This window comes from Thermobia domestica, chromosome 8 (genome assembly GCF_964235325.1).
Source record: "Thermobia domestica chromosome 8, izTheDome1.hap1.1, whole genome shotgun sequence".
Classification (NCBI taxonomy): domain Eukaryota; kingdom Metazoa; phylum Arthropoda; class Insecta; order Zygentoma; family Lepismatidae; genus Thermobia; species Thermobia domestica.
The window spans coordinates 141,016,894-141,042,003 of record NC_137461.1 but is presented as its reverse complement, the minus strand read 5'-3'; the positions used below and the strand labels follow the sequence as shown (position 1 = coordinate 141,042,003).

Genomic DNA, 25,110 nt, shown 5'->3' with positions numbered 1-25,110 from the left:
ATTAAAATACTGTACTTTGTGTTCGCATCCGACATCCACATATGACTTGGTTGCGTTTTAAAATATTGTATTTTGGCACATTGAGTGCATTCGACATTCGCACTTAAGAAGATTATGTTTCTGTAATCCATGGAAATAAGAGAGCCATTTCAGCTGGCATCTCGAGTGAGTGCCTTAGACGTTCACTTTTACCTTTGCTGCTGTCTGCTAGTTTATTAGTTAAGATATTGATTACCATCATTAAGGTTTTATCATATACAGTTCATTATCAATAGTAAGGAGTCATTACTTAGGAAAATTTACAGAAAAAATGCTATGGTATTATTTTTCGAGTAACTACGTTTGTAAAAATGAAAAATTCCATGAGATAAAGAACATAGAAAGAAATCCGTGAAACCCAAGTTTTAGTGAAGAAGTTCCAAACTAATGAATCCAGAAATGAGAATATTTCTTATTCAAAATAATTGATGTGGGAACTTTTATGCTTAACATGAAAATATTATAGTATTTAGGAACCATATTCAAATCAGTTAATATTTTTGTAGAATATGTTTTAAATGCATGTAAACTCTATACAATCTAATGATATATTATGAATAAAAGAACTATAACCCATGCTTTCGATATTATGCATATTTAACATCGGATTCTGTGCTCTTAAATACCCATATATTAGGACATGTTCGTGGAATCGTTTCCAGGTCGGGCACAGAATTTTTGTTATTGGTCCAATATTATGAAGCGATTGGGAGTTCCTTGAATTAAAAGGTAATGAGTTACGATCAAGAAAACTACAAATAATTGAATTGGGAGTCAATGGGTTGACTCTGGGTCACCCAATTAATGTGCATCATTTGGTTATTCATAGATCTTGGTAAATGATTGTGGCAGGAACTTTATTATTGTAATGAATCTAGATTTCAATGCACTATAACATACAACATGGAGGCCAGAGCCCTTGTTAATAAATTCACTATAGTTGGAATGGAAAATAATACAGATGTTCTGGTTGTAAACTTCATTTGGCATTGTCCATCGCACTATGGATCTTCTTATATTTTACGAACAAGCAACTTTCATGCAATTTCATTTACAATTTGATAAAGAAAAATGTATTACAACTAGTATACCATGGAACTCCCTATGAGATTTTGCACATAGATTTATCTCTGTCATAACTGGAATGTGTATATTATTTCAATACAACATAAATTCATTTTTTCTTTGTTTGTCTGTTTAATACAATTTAACCCTAGTCAGGATATCCGATAAACACGAGTCGCCAGTGTAATTTTAATACCAAAATGACATCTTCATTCTCTAGTAAGATTATTTTAGATTGCAAATTTGTAACATCAGTTTTAGAGATGACTTAAAAAAGAAGAAGAAAAAAATTTGTCTCGCTGACTGCAATGGACCGTTTCCCAATGATCTATTCATTTCACATTGAGGGAGTGTCTGTGTTAAAATAAGTTTAAGGTCTTTTGCAAAACTCCGAAGGCGTCAACCGCACATTCATCACGAACTGGTTGGTGTGCAGGGTGTGGCAACAACACTTTCTATCTTCTCGTAAGTGTACAGTTCATTTGGAAGCACAATGGATCACTAGTCAAGATCTCCTGCTCTGATATTTATTTATAATAAGGAAGGCAAAGTTCACGCTGAGAATATGACAATAATTACATTGTAAAAAATCAAACCGTAACTAGACCTTGCATAATAAATCAGTTGTACGTTATAATTTATTTTACAACCAAACCAAAACGTCCTATTTATTATTATTATTATTATTATTATTATTATTATTATTATTATTATTATTATTATTATTATTATTATTATTATTATTATTATTACTGTTAATTTGTCAATATGTCAAACGTCATGCAAAATATTACTTCAGTAAACTTTTATACGTAGCTAGGTAGTTTACACTATTTAGAAACTATAAATAGACACGAAAATACTAGTTTCTAAATTCGCAAAATCATATATTAATAAGTATTATCCTATATATAAATTGCAATAAACTCTCACTCTCTCTCTCTCTATATATATATATATACATACATACATACATATATATATATATATATATATATATATATATATATATATATTACGACAATTAACTATTTGTGACAATAGAGTTCCGCAAACTAATACTGACTGAGAGGATCGAGTTACTGAAGGTGTCGAGTTTTACGGGATAAAGGGTGAGTAATTCACAACTCATAATAGTTTACTGCATGCTACTCTAATGAAAATCGTAGCAACGCATTAAAAGTACAACATACCCTGAAATGCTATAATTGTTAATTAAAAAAAACTGACATACAAAACTAAACTAGTTCTATATAGAAAAATATATCATTCATTTCAACTTCTTGCAGCTTCATCACTTAGGCGACGAAGAAATAAAATGTCCACGCAAACGTACGTTGCTCTAAGGAACGAAGCATTCCTTCAGCGGCCTTTAGTCCTTCACTGTGACTAATCTTGTCAACTTAATTTAATGTTGAAGAGGAGGAATAGAGTAAATTACCATTTCTTAAAATAAATAATAAAAAAAAAAAATCACCAAATGCATTAGATATTGGAATTATTGACAGAAAGGGAGAGGATCAAAAATTTTTAATAATGAATACCGTAGCAACTCTTTGAACAGAACATACGCACATTCATACACTGTAATTCAAATAAGACAGTAATTAAAATGCACCTTTGCTATTTGTACTGTATAAAGAATGTTAGATATTATTACTGTCTAAGCACTAATAGTCCACCACTTATTTCAAAGGTAATGTTCTGCTTGATCAGCAGAAATACTGTAGCAATTTACATTATACCTACACATATAGGGTGGCCCATAATTATGTATATTATGTTTGACTGACTGTAGCATTTGTAATTCTGGACAAAATGTTTTGATATGGCACCACTGTGTAGCTTGAGAGTGGAGATAGCGGTCACTGAACTTAGAATCGTTAGTGTGTGCCAGACAGGATGATGGGGCTGAACGAAAGATTCCCAAACGCTGGATCGGTCGACGTAGGTCTGTGGAGTGGTCAGATCGATCTCCCGATTTGCCACCACCTTAATTTTTCTTATTGTGTGTTTTAAAGGACACAGTGTATCAACATCACATACGGAATTTGGCCGAACTACGGGAAGCTATCACAGAAGAGTTCCACAGGATACTAGTACAGGTCTGTCTGTCAAGCTGTTTGTGACAACGTTTCTCTTCGTCTCCGGGCATGTATTGATTTGGACGGTGCATTGATGGATCATGTTATGGAGAACAGAGATTAAAATTCTTGTAAGGACAGGTATGATGAATTTACGTTCAAGTTATGTTGCTAGTTTCTTTATCACAGTCTTTGAAACATCACATACATAATTATGGGCCACCTTGCATATACATGTGACCGAATATGGGGAATGTTGAGTTATTGGGAGTTGAGTTAGTGGGATCCTATTTTATCTTATTTCTCAACTTATTACACTGTGTTTACTTACATAGTCCAAAAAGTTAGCATGACTTTCTTGTACATTAAAAAATAAAATAAGATCTTTGATTTAACGTCCCATAATAGAGTATTTTACTTTCAAGTTAAAGAAGACATTTACTAGTGATAATGAATGATAATTATCCATTATAATCAATTACATGAAAACAAGGAAACATGGAAGAACCATGTGAAAACCCACAAGCGCGATGTTACCAACCACAATCTCACGAGATCCGAGATCGAATCTCTTGCAGCAAAGATAGGATTTCTACACTGACTCAATCTGTTTCCATGCGAACAAATGTTCAACTAACGACCATGATAATTATATGTGAGAGTGTTTAATTGTGTATGTGTATGTGGATATGTGAAGCTTTCTTCATTAAAAAAATATTTTTTATTATAGGTCAATACACGTAGTATGTTCAAAAAGTCGCTCCGGAATGGATTATGGCAAAGAGATACATAGAACTACTCCACTGTAGTAAATGTTGAAAATGGTATATCTTAGCTTGAACCCACAGGTCAGTTCTCTACACATCCTTCCGAACACTCGAAGTAAAGATTGTGATCGATAAATTGTATGTACGTACCTTATATGTGATAACATCCCTCAGCACTTTAATAGTTTTAAGTCGATCTGAAACAGTTCAACGAATGATGTTAAACCTCTTTTCAATGAATAGTGTTTCACAGATTCACCATACTTATCACCCGCACGAAACACGTGTTCAATCAAGAAACACCTGTTCAATTGTTAACACCTGTATTACTCGATACTCAACAGAATTCTGACCGATCTTTGAGTACAACTAGTTACAATGTAGCGTGAACTGTGTTTATTGTGCAGTACCTCTATTTAGTTGAAAGTTAAAGTTAGCTACGTTCCTGTCTGTGACGGGCATTTGCATACCATAACATATACAAGGTGTTTCAAACGAACACCGACAACTTTTGGGAGGTGATTCCTGACATCAAGATAAAACGAAAAGTATAGACCAACCTGGGTGCACAAATGCTTCCTTTCGGAGTTATAGGCTGCCGAAAACATGAAAAAATGAACTTTAAAGGTTCATAGCTTCAACACTATGGGATCTACCGTAGTCGGGTCAAGACTTCATTTAGGAACTACTATGTGCCCTATCCAGATATCCATGTTTCAGAATCCTGCGGTATATCCGCAACAATTTTTATAGAGGTACTTGGTGAGTACTTTAAATTATATGCTTGTAGCCAAACTGCATCTATAAAAATTGATGGGTGAGTATCTTAGGAATTTGAAACGCGTTTTTGGATAGCGCACATATTGGTTCCTAAGTGAAGTCTTGACCCGAATACGGTAGGTCCCATATTTTTGGAGTTATGAACCTTTAAAGTTCATTTTTTCATGTTTTCGGCAGCCTGTAACTCCAAAAGGAAGCATTTGTGCACCCAGGTTGATCTATACTTTTTGCCTTATTTTGGTGTCAGGAATCACCTCCCAAACGTTGTCGGTATTGTTTTGAAACACCCTGTATATACAATTAGAAAAGTGAATGTTTCAGTCCTTTTCTCACAATAACAAATAGCTACATCCAGTACGAAGTCATTTTTTGAACGTACTGTATATATGGATATTAATTCTTGATGCAAATAGGTAGAGAAGATTTAAACGTCTTGATTTCGAGTTGGTGCATGAAGGCTTATCCTTGTGTCTTAATTCTGTCAGAAGACTTAATTGTAATAGGACTCTTTAGATTTATGGAACCATTCTCCTAGTTGTCTAGAAAGCATTGGCCCTTGCACATAAATAACAAGCAATTGGATTCTGTCCATGAGAAATACTGTGGCGCAACTCTAAAATTTTGCGAACCGCACATAGACTTTGAAATTTATTTTAAAAATGAAAAAGAAAGAAATGTATTTCAAATGTTTCAGAGCGTATTGTCTCCAGTTTCAGTATCTTGTGAAATCTTTCTATTATTTAAATTATTAAGTGCAAAACTGAAAAACAAAAACATTCGTAGCAGCGGCAAGACCACGCTCAACCTGCTTGATGGTTTGACAGTATTAGCCAATGGTTCAGAGAATTTTTGTTGGTGACAGGAAAGACATGAAATCAATACATGCCACAGATTTGGCCGGTTAAGATACTATATTTTCAACGAACGTAAAAAGTTCGTTACAGAATTCTCTCTCTCTCTCTCTCTGTGTGTGTGTGTGTGTGTGTATGTATGTATGTCTGTTATTTTCGAATTTTTCAATTTTGAGCCCTCATTCGATAGAGTATCAAAAATTATCTCAAAGAAGTTCTGTAATTTTTCCCGTCACTCTTACCGTTCCGGAGATATTGACCAAAAGAGAGATTTCGGGAGATTTAAGGTACCATATCTCGAGAATCGTACGTCATAGAGAGATCATATTGGTGTTGATCAATACCTAAGAGGATGATGAACATTTAGTACCAAATAGTAATCAGTGGTCACTGGCCAACTAGCCACCGCTCCCCAGATAGTGGCCAAAAAAGCTCGGATTTTAGGAGATTTAAGGAGCCATATCTCGGGAACCGTAAGTCATAGAGAGATGATATATTGCGAATTTTTCAATTTCGAATCCTCCATTTTGAGCATATGTCTTCGTAAAACAACATATCGCAGAACGTTTTAATGGAACTTTTAAACAAAACACGTGAAAAAAAATAGTACTGAAGAAAATAATAATGGATAGATATATTACAAAAATTGTTTAATGAGTATAATAATAAAGTACATAGAACAATTTGTATAAAGCCTGTAGAAGTTAGTAAGAAAAATTTATTCTTCTAAAGTTTGTTTTGGCAATGCTCTTGGAGCATTCTCAACTGGTTTACGTTGAAACTTCATCAAACAGTAACTATGTCAGTGTCGTTATTTATGAATGATACAAAACCGGTCAGAGTATATTCTCTGACATTATTCATTTGATTCTATTCGAATAAGTCACTTACTTACACGAGTTAAAACATATATAAATATCAAATTCGCTTGCGCTACAACCACGAAGAGCTATGAATTGTGCATGTTCAACATACGAAGCGTAATTTTCAGTGTGTCGGTTAGAAACGCCACCTAATATAAAGCAAAGCTCTCTACTTCTTAATTGATATGGCTCCTCAATTGCCTCATGACGCCCACCCAGGATTGACGCCATGGACAGACTGGTGCGCTGTTGGAGGAAGTACGTGAAAGTGAATGGTGACTATGTGGAAAATTATGTTCCAGAAGCCTAGATTTCAAGGAGACGCTTATTTTTATTTCATTAAATTATGTTCACCATAACCCGAGATATTAATCAACATGAAAAACTTTTTAGCCCATTCTCATACAAATTTATTCATAAATGTAGATTTTACGTGACTTTTTTTACTGTCTTTACCAGAGTTTATTAACTCATTAGTCTGTTATTTTTGGCGATTTGAAATAAGTACAGTATATTATTATTAAATTAATAAATCACTCCTAAAATGCAAATATGAACTTTCATTGAGGTCTAGATTTACATAGGATGAAATAGCACTTACACGACTTGATCTTTCTTTACAATGGTCAAAATGAAACATGGACGTTTTTAGCCCCTTCTCCTTTGATTAAATGATGGATCAAAGGTGTCAGAACCACTACGATCAATTGAAAGTATCAACATATTATTGGGGTTCCATAATTTAAAAAACAAAATATTAATATTATTATTATTATATTATAGATATGGCAACATTAATGATCAAAAACCAATTTCTCTCACACATTTTCCAAGTCGGAGATTGGCTAAACAATCGTCGGAACTCCGAATAACGAGCAACTAGTTTAACATACGTATTTAAAATTAGTATTGATCTTCAGTTCGTTGTCGCTTTTTAACAAAAATGAAATCTTTCAGTTTAACGTCCCAAGATTATGCATTTAAGAATAAGGGAGACGACGATTAAAGCAAGTGAATGATGATAGAAGAATTGGTGGAATGAGAACGTGGGAGGAAACGTGAGTACCCCGAGAAATCCTACGGATACGATGTTGTCCACCACAAACTTGTTTGGTCGGGAATCAAACCGGGGACTCCATGCTCCAGAGGTAAGCGCTCTATCACTGAGCCACCGTGCTCCCTCTTTTAACACATGCTTATCTGGTACTGTTAATATAGTCTATATATTACCATTATGCGTCGTCAGTTTCACCGGACATTGTGAATTAATCCAGTTCTCGAACACGAGGCAAAACTCTCAGGCATTTTCTAAAATCACTTGCAAGTTCGTACTTCTGAACGATTTTCCCAATCCTCTTACCCATTGTATATACTGTTTATCATTTCTTGCCCCCTTTATGTTAAGTTCCTTCTTATAAACTTCATGTGCGTGCTTTCTGCATCCGACTTGAGGCATGAAATCAAGTCTGGAAACGTCGGATGAGGTCTACCGAGCGATGCATTCAATTTATTATTTCATGTTTCTACTGCGTTATTAGTCATGTGTCTCTGCTGGTTATCTTCATTTTCTATCCACTACTGGTGTACAAAATAATCCAAGAATTCTTCTAACTTCCTATTAGCACGTGCTTCACCGTGGCTGAATAACCATTCTTCATCCTGGTTTATTCATCCTGAAATACATTCGTTTCGTCTTGGGTGCTCTAGAAGTCAGTATGAATGATATAAACTTGCGTACAGTGCTTGCTGAAGTTCTTAAACATATTACAAATCGTTTGACGATCTTGTTGGGGACCGATTGACGGCTTTTCCAAGACGGAGTCATTCGGTTTTGTAAGTAAAACACAACAAATATTGGATTGTTGTAATGTTCTTAGTTATGCATCAACTTTTCATACATCTTTATGTGAGTAATTTACTCATTCAACGGTCTGGGCTTTTTTTTTTTTTTTTTTTTTTTTTTGCTCGATATCAAATAAACGTGATCGCCACTCTCACAACACATATTTTTGTAGTGACCCTCAAAAGAAAGTGATCGCAATTGTCTCTGGTTTTCACATAATCCAAATTGTGAGATATTCGATCAAAGGGGTAGAAAAACATAAAGGTAAACAAAAGGGGATGAAAGAATAAGACCATATGAATGTGGAGAAACATAAACGGTGTTTTGTGAAGTACACACTTGAAAACACTGGAAACAGAAATTTTACGAGTAATGCCAGAATCTGTCGCTAGATTCCATATTATCAATAACAGAAAAGCATCATTATTACTGTACGTTTGCTCCTCTTGCTTTAATTATATTATTGTAATAAACAAAATACATTAACACTTGATTTAATGATGGATTAGACTGTATAGTAATTTAAAGATAGAACGTTTATATCTGAAGTTTATATTTCTGAGTTTGAATTTTGGTCACAAACAAACATGATGTATGTAACTTGTCTAGGCATCCTCCATCATCATTAACACCAACTTATAATCATTAGCCTAAACAATAATATTTTGGGTCATACAACTTTCATTTCATTCCACTCCATTGATATAGATGAATGACTCGCGTTCAGATTTAAGAAGTTTCTTTTAATGAGAATATATATATATTGTATATGTTTAGGTATGTACGTTTGCGTTTTCTCTCTTATCTTTTGGCACGGAACATGTGCAAATTATAACAAACAAACTAAGCTAAAGAAATATAGTGTTAGTTAATTTAAAGTATAAATATACCTGTCCGGTCAAGTTGATACAAAATGAGTGCTATAAATGTCCTGAATGAATGTCATACGTATGTAGAAGGTACATATTGCATGTGAGTGTGTTGGTGTGAAGTGCAAGCTCACGACCATGTTTTATGACTTCAGTGCGTATATAACCTCGACTTTCATTTGTGGATCACGTCAATAGAAGCACGAAATGGAACGAGTTTCCGTTTTGTATTCGATGGTTTCCTGTTGCTAGACATGAATACAGAGAGAATATTTGCAGGAAGGCCAGGAAAGACGACTATAATTGTAAAGTTTACACTCATTAGTTTGAGGCGTGAACGCACTGTAAATTATTTACTCCCCCCTCCACCCCAAAACAGTATATTATATAGTTTTCCTGTCAAACGCAAGACGCATACATAAAAAAATGTTTAAACGCGTAACGGAAACTATCCTCAATGAACGACAAAAAGTTTAATGATTTATTCTAAGTAATTTAAAGTGTAAAATCTGTAATGACAGTCTTTTCGAATAGTAATTGCACAATTACGTCAACGACACTTATGTTTAAGCTTTTCAGTTAATTTTACTGCTACCAGAGAAAGTACATCTAATTCTTGGAGTTTGTTGATTAGCTTGAGTTAGGGCTGGATTAATTCATCTGGAGGCCGGGGCTTAAAAAAAAAAAAAAAAAAAAAGTGACCCCTGCTGACTTCATCTAATACATTTCTGTGAAACTACGGTAGGAAAGTTAAGGCAATATGTTTCATATTTTTGGTCATATTTTATTTTATGATGATGATTATATCATGATTCTTTTTAGATTTGATTAGAGTGGTGCCCCCTGTCCACCTGGAGGCTCGGGGCTATAGCCCCCCTATGTTCCTAAGTCCCTCCATTAATCCGGCTCTGGCTTTAGTGATAACATAACTTAATTAACGAAATTCATCGTACGGGAAATTCAGATATTTTTATTTTTATTTTTAAATGTATTTTTGAGCATTAAAAGAATGAAATGAAATATAAGAAATGCAATTATTATTATTAATTATTATTATTATTATTATTATTATAAATTCTAAAACATTTTAGTAATTAATGAAAAAAATCAAATATGAAACATGCCGATAAAGCTTAATAAAATTATATTGGTGAGTATAAATCAGAGATGGTGTGGGTCAATGAAAACTACCTATGACCCACTGGCCCACCACCCACTGTGACCCACGACCCACTGGATTCACCACCCACCATGACCCATTCTAACCCACTGACTCTCTCCGACCCACCATGACCTACTTTGATTCACTTCCCACCAAAACCCATCGTCATCAACTCTGACCCATGATCCACGCCCATGATGATAATAAACCAACCTACCAGACATTTTGACTCTTATTATCCCTGTCTCTTATTACCCCTACTTCCCTTATATAATTATTTTCTTGTTGAATTACAGATACTTTTCAGTGGAAAATCGGATGAAATTTGAAAGTCTCAAACAAGCGATCAAAGACGATACTATTCTATGGTAACAAAAGTTTCCAAAAATCCATAAAGGATTAAAGTTCTTCCAGTGTTTACGCCGCCATTCTCATCAGGCAATGTGATTTTGATCTACAATATGAGTTTACTGTAATTTCCGCTGTTTTGATAATTTATCCTGTCTCTTCCGTTCTACGTTATTCACAATTTTTATCTTCTGTCAATTCAAGTTCATATAAGAGCATACTTTTCTATGAAATGGTGGTTCGAACATTCATTCAGGTACAAATCATTGTGAGCAGATGATTTCATAAACTTTAGTTTACAATATTTTTCTTTCAATAGCCAAAAAAGATAACGTATATATGTATTTTTCAATTTTCATTGCGACTATATTATGGAACTTGCATTAAATGTTTAAGAAAAATATTCAGATCCTCCAAAAATTGAAACATCAACATACCTGTTCCATCGAGGATTTCTTCTCCAAGAGAAATTGCCTGTAGTTGTAACAAGTACATGGATAGGATAAACAAAATTTTGATATATGAGTTGTCCTGAAGTGCTGAAACTCAGATTTATTGACTGTTTATAGTTTAGCGCCCCCTTTTTTTTAACGTTTTTATTCTCTGAGATGTGAACCTACATTTTCAAAAGTGAAGTGACAGCTTTAACATTTCACACTTATCCCCGTTAAGATAATGGAGACGGATGATTAATGAAAGTGGATAAAGGAATTAGTGGAATGAGAACGTACGAGGAAACAAGAGTATCTTAAGTAAACCCAAGGCACGATACTGTCAATATCTCAAACTTACATGTACTATGATCGACCCAGGGACCACTTGCGCCGAAGTTGAGTATTCTATCATTGAGCCACCACGCTCTCCAGAACTTATAACCTAATATAAAATCCAAACTTCATGCATACCTACCAGAAATTGGGCATAGGCCTTCAGCATCAATGGCGACATAATTAACCATTTAGATCTGTAGGGTCTTTAAAACTCAAATTAGTGGTAGGTTAATAAATAGCTATAGCTTTCACCTTTCACGTTTTTGTGTATGATTCGAGCTTCATTCCCCCACTAGATTTTAACAGTCTTTTCCAGTGTACAGGGTGTATTTGTGGAACGTAAAAATATAATCAGAATAAAAAGAAAAAAGTTTCAGAAACAGCGACACATTTGAAATAATTTTTAATAGTGCCTCATCTACTTTCACTTACAAGTAGACCTCACCACTTCGCCGTTGCGTTAGCAAAAGGAAACAACTACTGTCCTAGAGTAGGGTCGAATATAAGATATTGACAAAAATTTTAGCTGCTAATGAGCACTAGAAGTATGGGAAAACGAAATAGAAACATGAATTTGGGAAAGCCAAGTACAATATAATTTGATAGTTGCAAGACCGATATTTTTTCGAAATGGATGAAGGAACAATAGTTATGACTTCAACTATGAAAATCGAGTTAGGAGGGATGTTTTTATAGCATTGCAGATCATGACCGCCATCTTGAAATCCGCCATATTGGATCGACGTCAACTTTTTCAAATGGAAAGAGGGCCATGTGAGGTATCAAGCAAAAACGATTTTTCCACCCAATTTCATACGCTAATTAGTTTGTCAATATCTGGAACGGTTTACAACTTACAGTTCTTTGAATGTTGAAAAATTCGTTGTTTGTAGCAGATAACAGATAACTATAGTGACAATGAACATAGCTCCAGAGGTAGCATTCTTACTGGACAAAATTACGGAAATGCAAGAAATTCAAGTCATCAGTATTCATAAAATAGTCAAAACAGAATTTTGCAGAGCACCATGAGCACCTAACAAAAATTAAGCTTTACAAATATTTCAAAAGTTAATGCCGAGAATATTGATAGCGTACTTCCTCGGCACCTCGAACCATTCAATCGGCTCATCAATAGATACTGATTTACAATATGCTTATTGAATCATTCCTATGAAGCGAGGAGACTGGAATTGATTGTACACAAGGGAATGCAGAGTGACAAAAGTATCTCTGTCATGTAGTTTTGAATGGAAATGTTCGTCCTTTATTGCATAATCACATATGGTACGCCAATATTTTGTATTATCTAAAGAAATACATTCAAAGGTTGAAATATGCCGGTGGTACCTTTTGTAATTTGTCGGACTTCCACTGATTTCCCAGTTGGAGCTGTTGTACTTCGCACCTTTTCATTATTAAATGATTCTCAGCTATCCAGCATAAGTGAATTCCTGCTCCCTGTATTGGCCAATAGTAATTCACATACCATTCTCGCAATTCATGTAATCTTATTTTACCAGATGTTCTTTTCCTGGAGAACAATGAACAGCTTACCAACTAACTCTCCCTTTAAATTAATTAAAAGCATGATTGTGTAGGAATGTGTCATAACATTTACACTTATTGCAAGAGCCACAATTTTCCTTTGCCTTTTATATCCAAAGTTCTCAGGCGATGCATTTCACATTGAAAACCACTTTGGTCAGCATCACATACATATTTAAACTCAAAATTAGGCAACGTCTGTTTGATGCTGTGAACGTACTCTTTAGCAGTCTGCCTCCTGTAAAATGGAACGCTTGACTTCGCGTGATAGTCCTTTATTTTTTTAAAAAAAACAACACGATCGTAGGTCCACTCGCTAATGCGAAATCGGTTACATATTGTCTTTTTATCGTGGTTTGGATGTTGTGTCATGTAGTTATTAATTTGTTTCGTCTTCTGAACTGAGAGTGAAGCGCCTTTCTTGCGTTTCGATGGTCATGGAAGTGGTGCGTCTGACGTAGTTTCTTGGACACTTGGTATTCTGTCGACATCTTTGGAATCTGTTGTGTGATTACCCCCTTTCGCTTCTACACTAGCTTCTTGATTGTTTATCTCATGATGTGCCCCTTCTAGAATATCCAGAGTGTATTCCATTTCGAATTCCAGTTCTTCATCCGCTAGGAATCCAATTATGTCATCTGAGATTACTCTTTCCTGTTCTGATATATTTGTTGCTTTGTGCTTGAACCGTAATGTCTGCAACTGCTGGAAGAGGTACATGGCAATGTTTGCCTTATTTAACGCCATGGTGTGTCGTATTTTAGTCTATATTTGTTGCCTGCACACATTCTCCCTAACACACACACACGCAGATACCACGCAGAATTACAGGCACAATGCAATAAACGAAATAACTATTTTTCAAACATTTCCAAGTTCATGGGTAGAACTGACAGTGAGAATAATATATTTCCTGCACTTGTCTCCTACACAAAGAGTTTGTCGCTGTAGAATGGTACACGATGCACGTAAGCTCCTACCTCATACCGTAGCTGCTAAGACCAGGAATGCAATTGGCAATCAATATTGCTATTCTCTTCATCGTGCTGCCCCTACTGCTTATAGTTTCAGTTTGAATGTACAAACGCACACACGAAGTTTCGAGGTCAGAAATACTTTATGAATGCTTAGGACTTTCATTTCTTGCATTGCCGTAATTTTGTTCAGTAAGAATGCTGTCTCTGGAGCTATGCTCATTACCACTGTAGTTATCTGTTATCTGCTACAAACAACCAATTTTTCAACATTCAAAGAACTGTAAGTTGTAAACCGTTCTAGATATTGACAAACTAATTAGCGTATGAGATTGGGTGGAAAAAATCATTGTTGCTTGATACCTCACATGACCCTCTTTCCATTTGAGAAAGTTGGCGTCGATCCAATATGGCGGATTTCAAGATGGCGGTCATGATCCGGAATGCCATAAAAACATCCCTCCTAATTCGATTTACATAGTTGAAGGCATAACTATTGCTCCTCCATCTATTTCGAAAAAATATCGGTCTTGCAACTATCAAATTATACTGTACTTGGCTTTCCCAAATTCATGTTTCTATTTCGTTTTTCCCATATTTCAAGTGTTCATTAGCAGCTCAAATTTTTGTCAGTGTCTTATATTCAACCCTACATTAGGACAGTAGTTGTTTCCTTTTGCTAACGGAACGGCGAAGTGGTGAGGTCTACTTGTTAGTCTATTACATTACAGGGTGAGGCAAAAATATGTTAACATTAAATGACTCTGGACGAGCTGAAGCACCACATCACTCAGGTCATCGCTGCTATCTTTGCCCAAATAGCCCAGAGGGCCATACAATCAACAGTGGAGAGTCTCCGTGAGTGCATTGACCGGTATGGGTGCCAAATCGAAACTCTGTAACCAAATCCTTGCCTTGTAATTTCATGTGGGTAAACCCCCATTTAATGTTAACATCTTTTTGCCTCACCCTGTATGCCTTTACAGGAGATATACATTTCTTTTTCTTCAGTGGAAAAGGAAAAATAGAAGGAAATACTGGCAACTGTGGCTTATAAGAATATCTTGGGGAAGCAAAACGAAAGCTCAGGAGTTAGCACCGAATAAGACCCTAAGATCTCCCTGATTCCAAGATTAAAGGTGTCAAGACAGCTGTGACACTCTGTTGATGCGCATGATATTTTTAGCTCATGCAAGTTATACATGTTGCTTCAAAATACACTTGGTCAAGCAGAATAGAGATGACCATTATTTATACAGAATGCCGTTATGTAATTTTTACGACTTCAAAAAAAGAGATATGCCATAAGTCAAGATAGCAGTAACTGTCAGCCCCATATAACAGTGTCTGCTACAGAGCATTCATCTTTTATTACTTTTAAATTCTTTTATGGGTTCCAAGATTGACATTTTGGTCCATGTGGTTATTAAGTTTCTTTCCTTTCCTTCTGTACAGGATCAGGGAATTAAATTAGAGATAATACTTTGTTAAAATATATGTTTGTTTTAGGTTTAAGGATGTGGTTCTTTATGAGGCATACGAAAAATTCCTTCTTGAAAAAGTTTTATGATTAACAATAAGCCATTATTCATATTTTTTCGTATCACATTTTATGAATGAAAAATTTTCAGACAAACTGCAAAAAGTGCGTAAAATGAAAACTAAACTGTTGATAAAGTTTCAAAAATGTTTTTCAGTATATAAATAAAGGAAACTTATTTAAGATTAAGTTAACAACACAACATGAGAAATCATAAGCAGTCTAGGTAATAGTGTATATAATAAGTACACATAAAGCGTATTTGTAGCATCAAATATTACATATCTATCAAAATGTAGGCAAAAGCATTAACGAATTTTACTTCTACCTTAATATCTTTCATTTTTTTATTTTATTGCATCTATTGTAGTAGTCTCGCACCAGGATCCAGAGAACCGTTTTTGTTGTTGTTGTTGTTGTTGCTCAGGACATTTTATTTTATTTTTTTTTATTTTATTTTATTTTATTTTATTTTATTTTTTTTTTTTTTTTGCGGGCAGGGAGTACCCCTATAATATAAATGGAGGAATATTTATACACTTGCATCAGTAGGATCCTTACAGCGAAACTAGTCGGGAAACTGTTTCCTCTGCCCATGGAATCTTACGTATTGTCATGCAGGATTTAGCTTACGTCAAAAATAAATATTTTATTTAAATAAGTAACTATTTGAAATATATTTGTATTATTTTCTTAGTTCAGAATGAGAATTGATTTGAGAAAACGATCAACTTAAACTGAGGAAGGGAAGGGGTCAAAATTGGGGTGAGCAAGGAGAACTAATTCATTTTATCCACTCACAGTTGCTACTTTGGAATTAATACAGTATTCACATTACGAGATCAGAGCTGCTTTTTAAAGTCACGACTACATAATGTTATGCTTTTATTTTATCTTTTTCTTTAAAAAAAAGCACTTAACAATGTTGGGTGGTTGGATTGGATTTTAGCACCCCATTTGGCACCAAGGATATTTGAAACGTGTATCCACGGGCGTCTCTGGCATGTAAAAATTGAGAGGGATGTCTAGAACAAATATACTTGAAGACGCCAATTAAATTTACATAAAAAATTGTGAAGTAAATGGAGAGCTTGAGCTAGTGGGAACGTGTTTCTACCTCTGCTAGTACAATAAATCATAATGTTTTCTTCCGTCACTGGTAGGTCACTTGCAAGATATTTAGAAGTTTCTATATACTCTGATGATTAGAGAATTTCGTCTTGATGTAGGAATTATACTATTGCTTTTATATTTCTCTACATTCCTTCTTATGAATCCGAATCCCATGACTTATCACCGGGAATCAAATCCCAAGTCTCCCGCGCCGGATGTAAGTACGCTAAACACATAGCAACGACAGATCTAATATATAATAATATACAATAGAAATTAAACATTTGTAACACGAAGTTCTGCGAATTTTATTGGTCAGCTGTTGAAAGGAAATGTAAAGAGCTTTAAACATCCATGACAGAAAGAAAAAAAGGTTGATCTAAAAGGATTAAGTATGTCTTTAAGATTGTAAAAAGTCCTCTTAGCTTTGACAGCTATCAAAAATCATTTGCAATATAAAATTCCAGTAACCAACATAAATTGGTAATTAACTCCAAAATAAATAATCTGGTAGCATTATTTGAGAATGAATGTAGTGTAGATTAAAACACAGATAATTCATTTATGGTACGATATATATCTATATCAGAAACTTGTTGACATAACTGTTGTTTTCCCTTTCTTTTCTCGAAATGTCCTTGACATTTTCATACAAGCGAGCGTACAATATGAGAAATCTACTTCATTTTTTCTGGTACTATTGCTATTAGTTGTGTGGTATTATTACTACTCTGTTTTAATTCATGGTAGAAGCAAGGATATTTTGTTCTACTTGGCAATCTGTCCAATTATCTTTCTCACGCTCTTTGGTATAACCTTTTCTGTCATGAATTATGAATACCCAAGCATTCAAATAACTTCTTCTGAATAGCTAATTTGGTGTTTGTTGAAAAAAGAAAGAAAAAGGAAAAAAGAAAAGAAAAGAAAATTGCTTTAATATCAGAAGCTTGAATAAACCAAACTCTCAACATTTTAAAAATATTCAAGAAACGACAATTCTTTTGTTTTTCTTCCTCTTTCTATTTTCAAATATTTACCTGAGTTTATAATTGTAATTTTCTTCCAGCTTTAACATGATGGAAAAGATCGCAATTCTCTTGAAGGATAAATACCGTACTTAAAACTTAATAATATTGTATTTCAACACATTTATTTCAAGAAAGCTCTTTTATTTCTCTTTACAATGTATGATTATTAAAAAGTCGGTGGCATAATAAATAAGCAGAATAATTTAATCAGCATTGAAGCAGCATTATTACCTCATTTCGAATGCGAAAAATTAGTGGTTTCTCGTAACCAAATGGTTAAAAAGTGTCTTTGATGTTGGTTCCAGGGTGCGATTCTCGATGGAAATTATGAGTTGACCCTACCGTCCTGAGGCAATTAGAAAGCAATTGGAAATTAACAGAAAGATAATTCCAATTTAAAGAGCCAGAAGTAATACAAGTAGATTTTGGAGATATTCGCTGTTTATATATGACTTTGCGCCGGAAAGTTTAGGTTTAGCGTATAAGATTATAACTTCCTGATCTCTCTCTCTCTCTCTCTCTCTCTCTCTCTCTCTATATATATATATATATATATATATATATATATATATATATATATATATATATATATATATATATATATATATATATAGGGTGAGTCAAAAGACCTTGGACCCCTGCATAAGTTTGAAAATCGACGGGAAAAGTAAAAAGTGATGATGGGAACAGAGGTTTGATGAGGGGCCGCAACTTTTGGTGTGTATGTCATTCATGACCGCCATCTTGAAATCCGCTATTTTGGATTCAAGTCATTTTTTTTAATGGGAAGGGAGTGTATGACACATCAAATAACATTAGCTTGAGCTCAGGAATTTAGTGGTGTAATTTGTTTTTTTTTTTTTTTTTTTTTTTTTATCTTGTACAGTTTAGAAGTTATTAATGTTCAAAGGTGGGAAATTATCTTGATACTGACCAAGTTCTCTCTTTGTTCCAGGTGATCTAAAATGGGTCTGACACGTGAACAGAAAATCGAAATCATACTTATATCAGGGGAACGCAGCTACCGAACAATAGCAGCTGACTACAACAGACGGCACCCAGACAGAGAACTGGTATCGCACAGCACGGTGGCTCACGTGATCACCAAATTCCGGGAGACGGGCTCTGTTTAAGATAGGGCACGTAGTGGGCGACCAAAGGCTGCCACCAATGAGGAAACTGCAACGGCGGTTGTTGCGTCGTTTGTGAAAAGTCCTAAACAAAGTACCCGTCGTGTGTTCCTTGTATGTGCAATAAGCCAATCCTCCGTCCTCCGTTGTCTGGATATTGCACGCCAATCAGTGGCATCCTTACAAGCTGCGCATGCAACATAAACTGAACGAGGATGACCCTGATCGCCGGTTGGAGTTCTGCATGTGGGCTACTGAACAACACGAGCTGGATCCTGCGTTTGCCAAGGGCATACTGTTCAGTGTCGAGGCGTATTTCACTTTGAACGGGGAAGTTAATCGACATAATTGTCGATACTGGTGTGACGCAAATCCGAACTGGGTTGACCTGAGTCAAGAACATAATTCAGTGAAGGTGATTGTGTGGTGTGGCATATAGGACACCCGCATCATTGGGCCATTTTTCATTTACAACACCTTAACTGCACCACAGTATCTGATGCTGCAGCAGGACCTTGTGTTCCCTGCCACACTGAATGCGGACGGCATTTTCCCATCTTATTTTCAGCACGATGGAGCCCCTCCACACTATGGATTTGGTGTCCGTGAATGGTTGGATGAACAACTGCCAGGGGAGTGGATTGGTCGCCGTGGTTCCGTGGAGTGGCCGCCCAGATCCCCTGACTTAACGCCCCTTGATTTTTATCTATGGGGACATCTTAAGCAGATAGTGTATGCTGAGACAATGTGATTTGAGACACCTGGAGGAACGCATCCAACAAGCCTGTGACCAAATTTCAGGAGTCATTCTCCTCCGTGTGCAGTCAGAGTAGTTGCGGCGACTACAGTTGTGCATTGCACGAGATGGAGGTATCAAGGTAATTTCCTACCTTTGAACATTAATAACTTCTAAACTGTACAAGATAGAAAAAAAAAACAAATTACACCACTAAATTCCTGAGCTCAAGCTAGTGTTATTTGATGTGTCATACATCCTCCTTCCTATTTAGAAAAATGACTTGAATCCAAAATGGCGGATTTCAAGATGGCGGTCATGAATGACATACACTCCAAAAGTTGCGGCCTCTCTTCAAACCTCTGTTCCCATCATGACCTTTTACTTTTCCCGTCGATTTATGCAGGTGTCCAAGGACTTTTTACTCATCCTGTATATATATATATATATATATATATATATATATATATATATATATATATATATATATATATATATATATATATATATATATAGAGAGAGAGAGAGAGAGAGAGAGAGAGAGAGATACATTATCTTAATTCCTTTGTCGTTAAAAATTACTAATAAACACTCGTATATAAAGAAATTTAATGTTTGTAAATTAATGTGTACATAGCACAAATTATTTTAAATATAAAATATTAAAATAATTGAATCAAAAATTGCATTACAGTAGGACGTCCATAATCCGAACATCAAAAATCCGAACGCGGTTCCTAGAAGCTTTTTACATTTTGTATTAGCCTAGCGATAAACAAACAATAGGGTTGTCCGTCGGCGTTGTCTGAAGTCAATGTTTTTACAAAAGCTCATTTATATGTAATTGTTTGTCATACATATTTTTATTTTTATTTTCCCTTAGGCCTATACAAGTTAAGTTTTAAGTGTGAGTTACAAGACAAGTGTAATTTAGTGTACGAGCAGATTCTTCAGAAACATTAAATGTTAGTTTTACGTAGGTATTGTAATTACTGTATATACTGTATCGATAAAAGAGCATACCGTACAGTATATTTAAGCCTAAATTGCATTTTCTTAGTCATTTTTGAAAATCCGAACAATTTGAAAATCCAAACTACCTGCGGTCCAAATTAGTTCGGATTTTCGACTTCCTGCTGTATTTTATATCAGGTACTTCAATAATCAATATTAGAGAAAGAAAAATAATAGGGAAATCACGATATTTTGAAAGCTTTCTGCGTTTAATTCATTATTCAACCTTACATTTACAGAGTAAGGTATCTGTGTATATGAACATGCACTTTTATTGCATATACAGTTAAAAATTCCTAACATGTCATGATTCAATATCAATTTTATGCATATACGAATATAAAAGTGACTTTAACCGACTCCTTGCAATCTCGATTTAACAGTAATTTATATCTAAAACTGGGTAAATCTAAAATATTGGCGTTTCAGGAAATGGAAAACTGACTGCCACTCAGTGTTTTATCCAGTCCCCTCGGTTTTGGAGGGGAATCTAAAGTTCAAGGGGGTGGGAGCCCATTAAAAATGTGGAAAGTAACCATATACCTTATGCAACCCATACCTTTTACTGTGTGCAAGAAATCGTCTATATAGTTTCAGAGAACTGTATCTTTGTTCTTCACTGCTACACATTAATTTTTAACTATTGAAATATAAAGCTTCTCCATATACAAGAATCATTACTAATAATATTTTGATCAGATAAAGACTCATATTTATTCAATTGTTAAGATATTAAGACTAATCTAGAAGGTTCTTACCTTTTCATGAACTAAATATTTAAATACACATTTTTATTAAACCAATATATTTTACATTTTAAGTTTTAAAAAAAGGCAGTGCAATTCTTTTTGGGGATGCATTACATCAGATTTTTATAATATTTCTTATATGGAAAAGCTCCAGTTCACGAGGACCCTCCATGGATATTAACACAAGTGAACTTAAGTGATGTGGTGTAAGTTGTTGTCTTAATTTAGCCCAAATTCGTGCCATACTTGAGAATGATCTTTCAACTTTGCAGGTACCTATAGGACACATACTTAATATGACAGCTAAATGTCATAGTGTAGGAAAACCGCTCCAATATCATCCACTTGAAGTTTACATGAGATATCACTCAACTTCACATTCTTTTCTGCATACTTCTTTAAAGTTGAATGAAAACGCTTATATTCAGTTACCCACTCTTCAAACTTAAAAAAAAAAAAAAAAAAAAAAAAAAAAAAAAAAAAAAAAAACCGAAAGATCTGAATTCTTGTATTGCATTATCCATAGACATAACGTCACCACAGTTGAACACCTTGAGACGATAAAGAAACTTTGCTAACGGTATTCCCAAATCTTCTAGCAACAATTTCTAGCAACGCTATCACATATGACAGCACAACTTCTTTATGGAGCTTATCATAGTCTTCAAAACCTTCTTCCAGCAATGCGTACAGACTTTCTTCCATCACTTTCTTGTGATACTTATGAATGCTTCCAAATAAGTTGATGAATCACTCATAATATCCTTCAAACGAATGCTTGCTACTGACACTTTCACTGGTAAATCGTTAAGAGTAAGTTTTTCGGACTGCAAAATTCGGAATTAATTGGTTCCAACATAGCGTGCAATAAGACAGCTTTTGTTCTGGACTACTAACAACAAACCCCCTGATTGCTGCCGAACAGTCCGAAAGTGAGACGTCCAACGACTGTCCCCTACCCTCACAAGCTCCAAATTGGAATCATTCATGATAGCTTGTATTGCTTTTAAGTTTGTCAGGTTTCCCGGTAACTGATGAAACTGTCACTTAACATTTGAAAATTTTCTTCTTTCTGTTTTTCAGATTGTGTAACATCGAATATACAGAAGTACATTTTTTTGCCTCCCAATCATTACCAAAAGCTTTTCTACGAGATTCGCTTTGTTCATCTTTTAAAAGTTTATTATCTCTTGGATTTTCACCTGTACTTTTATTCCAGTTTGTGAAACCTTTCGTTATGAAAATATCATTAGAACCTTCTAGAAGTGGTCTATCTTTAAAATATATAGCACTACTACATACTGAACAAAGAGCACTACCATTGTCTAATGGTAAAAGCCACGTGTGAGTTTTTTTTCCTCACACGACATATCATCAACGTTCTAGTCGATTAAATTTCGGATACTTCAAATAACTCTATTATAAGAAGAAACTCCAAGCATTACACCTCAAAGAAAGACAAACAGGACCACATTAAAACCCGATCAACACACTGATATTTTTTCTATCGTTGCTTCGTGCTGATACATATTGCTTAGTATTCAGCCTCTCAGATAAAACCGAATTTTGCAGTGAATTTTAGCAAGCGTTTTCTCGAAATGACAAGGGAATTACGAAATATAAAAATGGTACTATGAAAAAATGTGACTTTTTTGCGGAATATGAAAAAATGATCGACTGAAAACTTGCAAATTGGAAAAACATAAATTGCACATTAAATTTGAAAATGGAAATATGTATGTGGCTATACCTATATCTTCAAAACAATTTGGGGAGAATTCTACAACTTTGGGGGGGGGGGATTTTCCCCTCCTAAGGTGCCTGGATAAAACACCGCTGTTACTTATTCTGCATCACATTAACACAAAATTTATCTGAGTAGTTTCTGCAAATCATAATTGTAGGTATTTTTTCTTAATTCTCTCGAATTCCACTAATTATGTAACCACGAATCCAAGATTTGGTCAAGAGGGACTGTGCATCTACCACGTGTTATTTTGTCCGCTCTAAACAAAGAATAACTGCAAAAGTATCATTTACACAGTGTAAATTTGGAGCTCAAGAGGTGTTGTTGTTGAGTTGAGTTTAACATCCCGTTCAGCAGCGAGGCTATATGAGACGTGGACCTACTGATTAACGTGGAATCCGAACCACTTCATATCCCGCCGGGAATCGAACCCGGGTCTCCCGCGCTAAAGGCGTGTACGCTAACCGCTTAGCTACAAAGGAGCTCGGAGCTTAAGCGGAGTGAGGCCCTTAAATTCCTTTACGTTGCCTTTAAATCTGCATATACCAGACAAGTGTTTTTGCACGACTCACATGCCTTATTCGAAAAGTATAGGAAAACACAAGAAAATATATAGTAAATATAGTACATTTTAATAAATTATATGTATGCAGCAACATCGCCACGGAGGTCTTGCGGGACACATCTGCATAAATTTCCTTGCTCCTGAAAATTATACTGAACAGAAATAGAAAATGCATATGCGTTTCCCTAAACTTGTTCTCCTAAAGTTCGCTGCTGGCCACATGTCTGCGTCTAGATTGCTTACTTAAACGATTTTTTTTTTTTTTTTTTTTTTTTTGCTTGAAATATGTTTGACTAATAACTTCTGGATAGACAATAATTTAATCTGCAGTCTGTGTAAAAAATAAATAAATAAATATAAATATATTTGGGTTTTAATTTTGAGACTTATTCGGCTTCTAGTATTTTCCTTCAATTAATAAAAAAAGATAACTGAAATGAGAAGATTAAGAACACCGTTCATTAAAAAAAAAAATGCCTAAAGCTAATGGGCACTGACATTGAATGTTCTATAAGATGAAAATTCATTTCATTAAGTTTAGTATAAAAGGTACGGAAAACAAGTACGAGCTACATCATAATTCAATTTGATACAGTATTCTAAATTAATTAAAACGGTTGTTCAATTTAAACAGTTATGTATTTCAATTCTCCATAGAGGGTAATGGATGAGAGTACCTATGCACATGACCGAATCCAACATGGATATTAATCCAACCTTTGTTTCTTTCATTCATATCTTTGAGGCGATGTGCGGTCAGTACATCGGCTCCGCTCACCGTTAATTCTAATTATCTAGACTGCAGTTCGCTACTTCTTTCTTTCAAGTTGCTCCCCAATTGTCCTCATCATTTGGTGATTACGAAGGTCATAGTAACATACTATAATAACAAGGCGGTATTATAATTTATTTCGTATCTACCGTTGTGCGTCTTCATGCAGAGCTGCAATAGATCGCTACAAATAAATTATCTATCGCACCTATGAAGTACTTAACATGATTACAACAAAATTCGAAATTCAACTGAGCACGTGTGAAAGGAAGGTGATATTAGAAATAGAAATATGAAATTACTTTAATATTAATACGATATAACTGTTATGATTACAATAGAATAACCGTAAACAATTTTTCAATTTCGCAGTCATTCACCTATATTAATTATTCATCTCTTTTAGCCTAAAGGGTATAACCGAGAGACAAACTAGAAATTTCATTTTTTCCTCATTTTAGAGCGAAATATATGTGAAAATATTATATTGTTATCGGGTTTGCATATTCGTATAAAATTTCGGAGTTCTAGGTAATATCTTGATGTGAAAAATTTAACTGCAAAATTTAACTTAAACGAAGTAACTTAATATAAGCTCTGTAAAAAGTTTCAAAAAGGAGAAAACTGGTACCCAAGAAGGGATGGATGAATCAAAATCAATATCAGTCGTCAGTAGAAATCTCCAACACAGAGGTCGGAAAGCAAACACATTGCAGCTCGCAATCCTGAAGAAGGTATCCATGCAGTCGGAGT

General features: G+C 34.8%; 1 protein-coding gene across 4 annotated transcripts in view; it reads right to left on the bottom strand.

Annotated features, from left to right (window-relative positions):
- Positions 1–25,110, bottom strand: part of LOC145693250 (bcl-2-related ovarian killer protein-like) — a 288,563-nt gene that overhangs the window by 48,288 nt on the left and 215,165 nt on the right. The window lies entirely within an intron of this gene.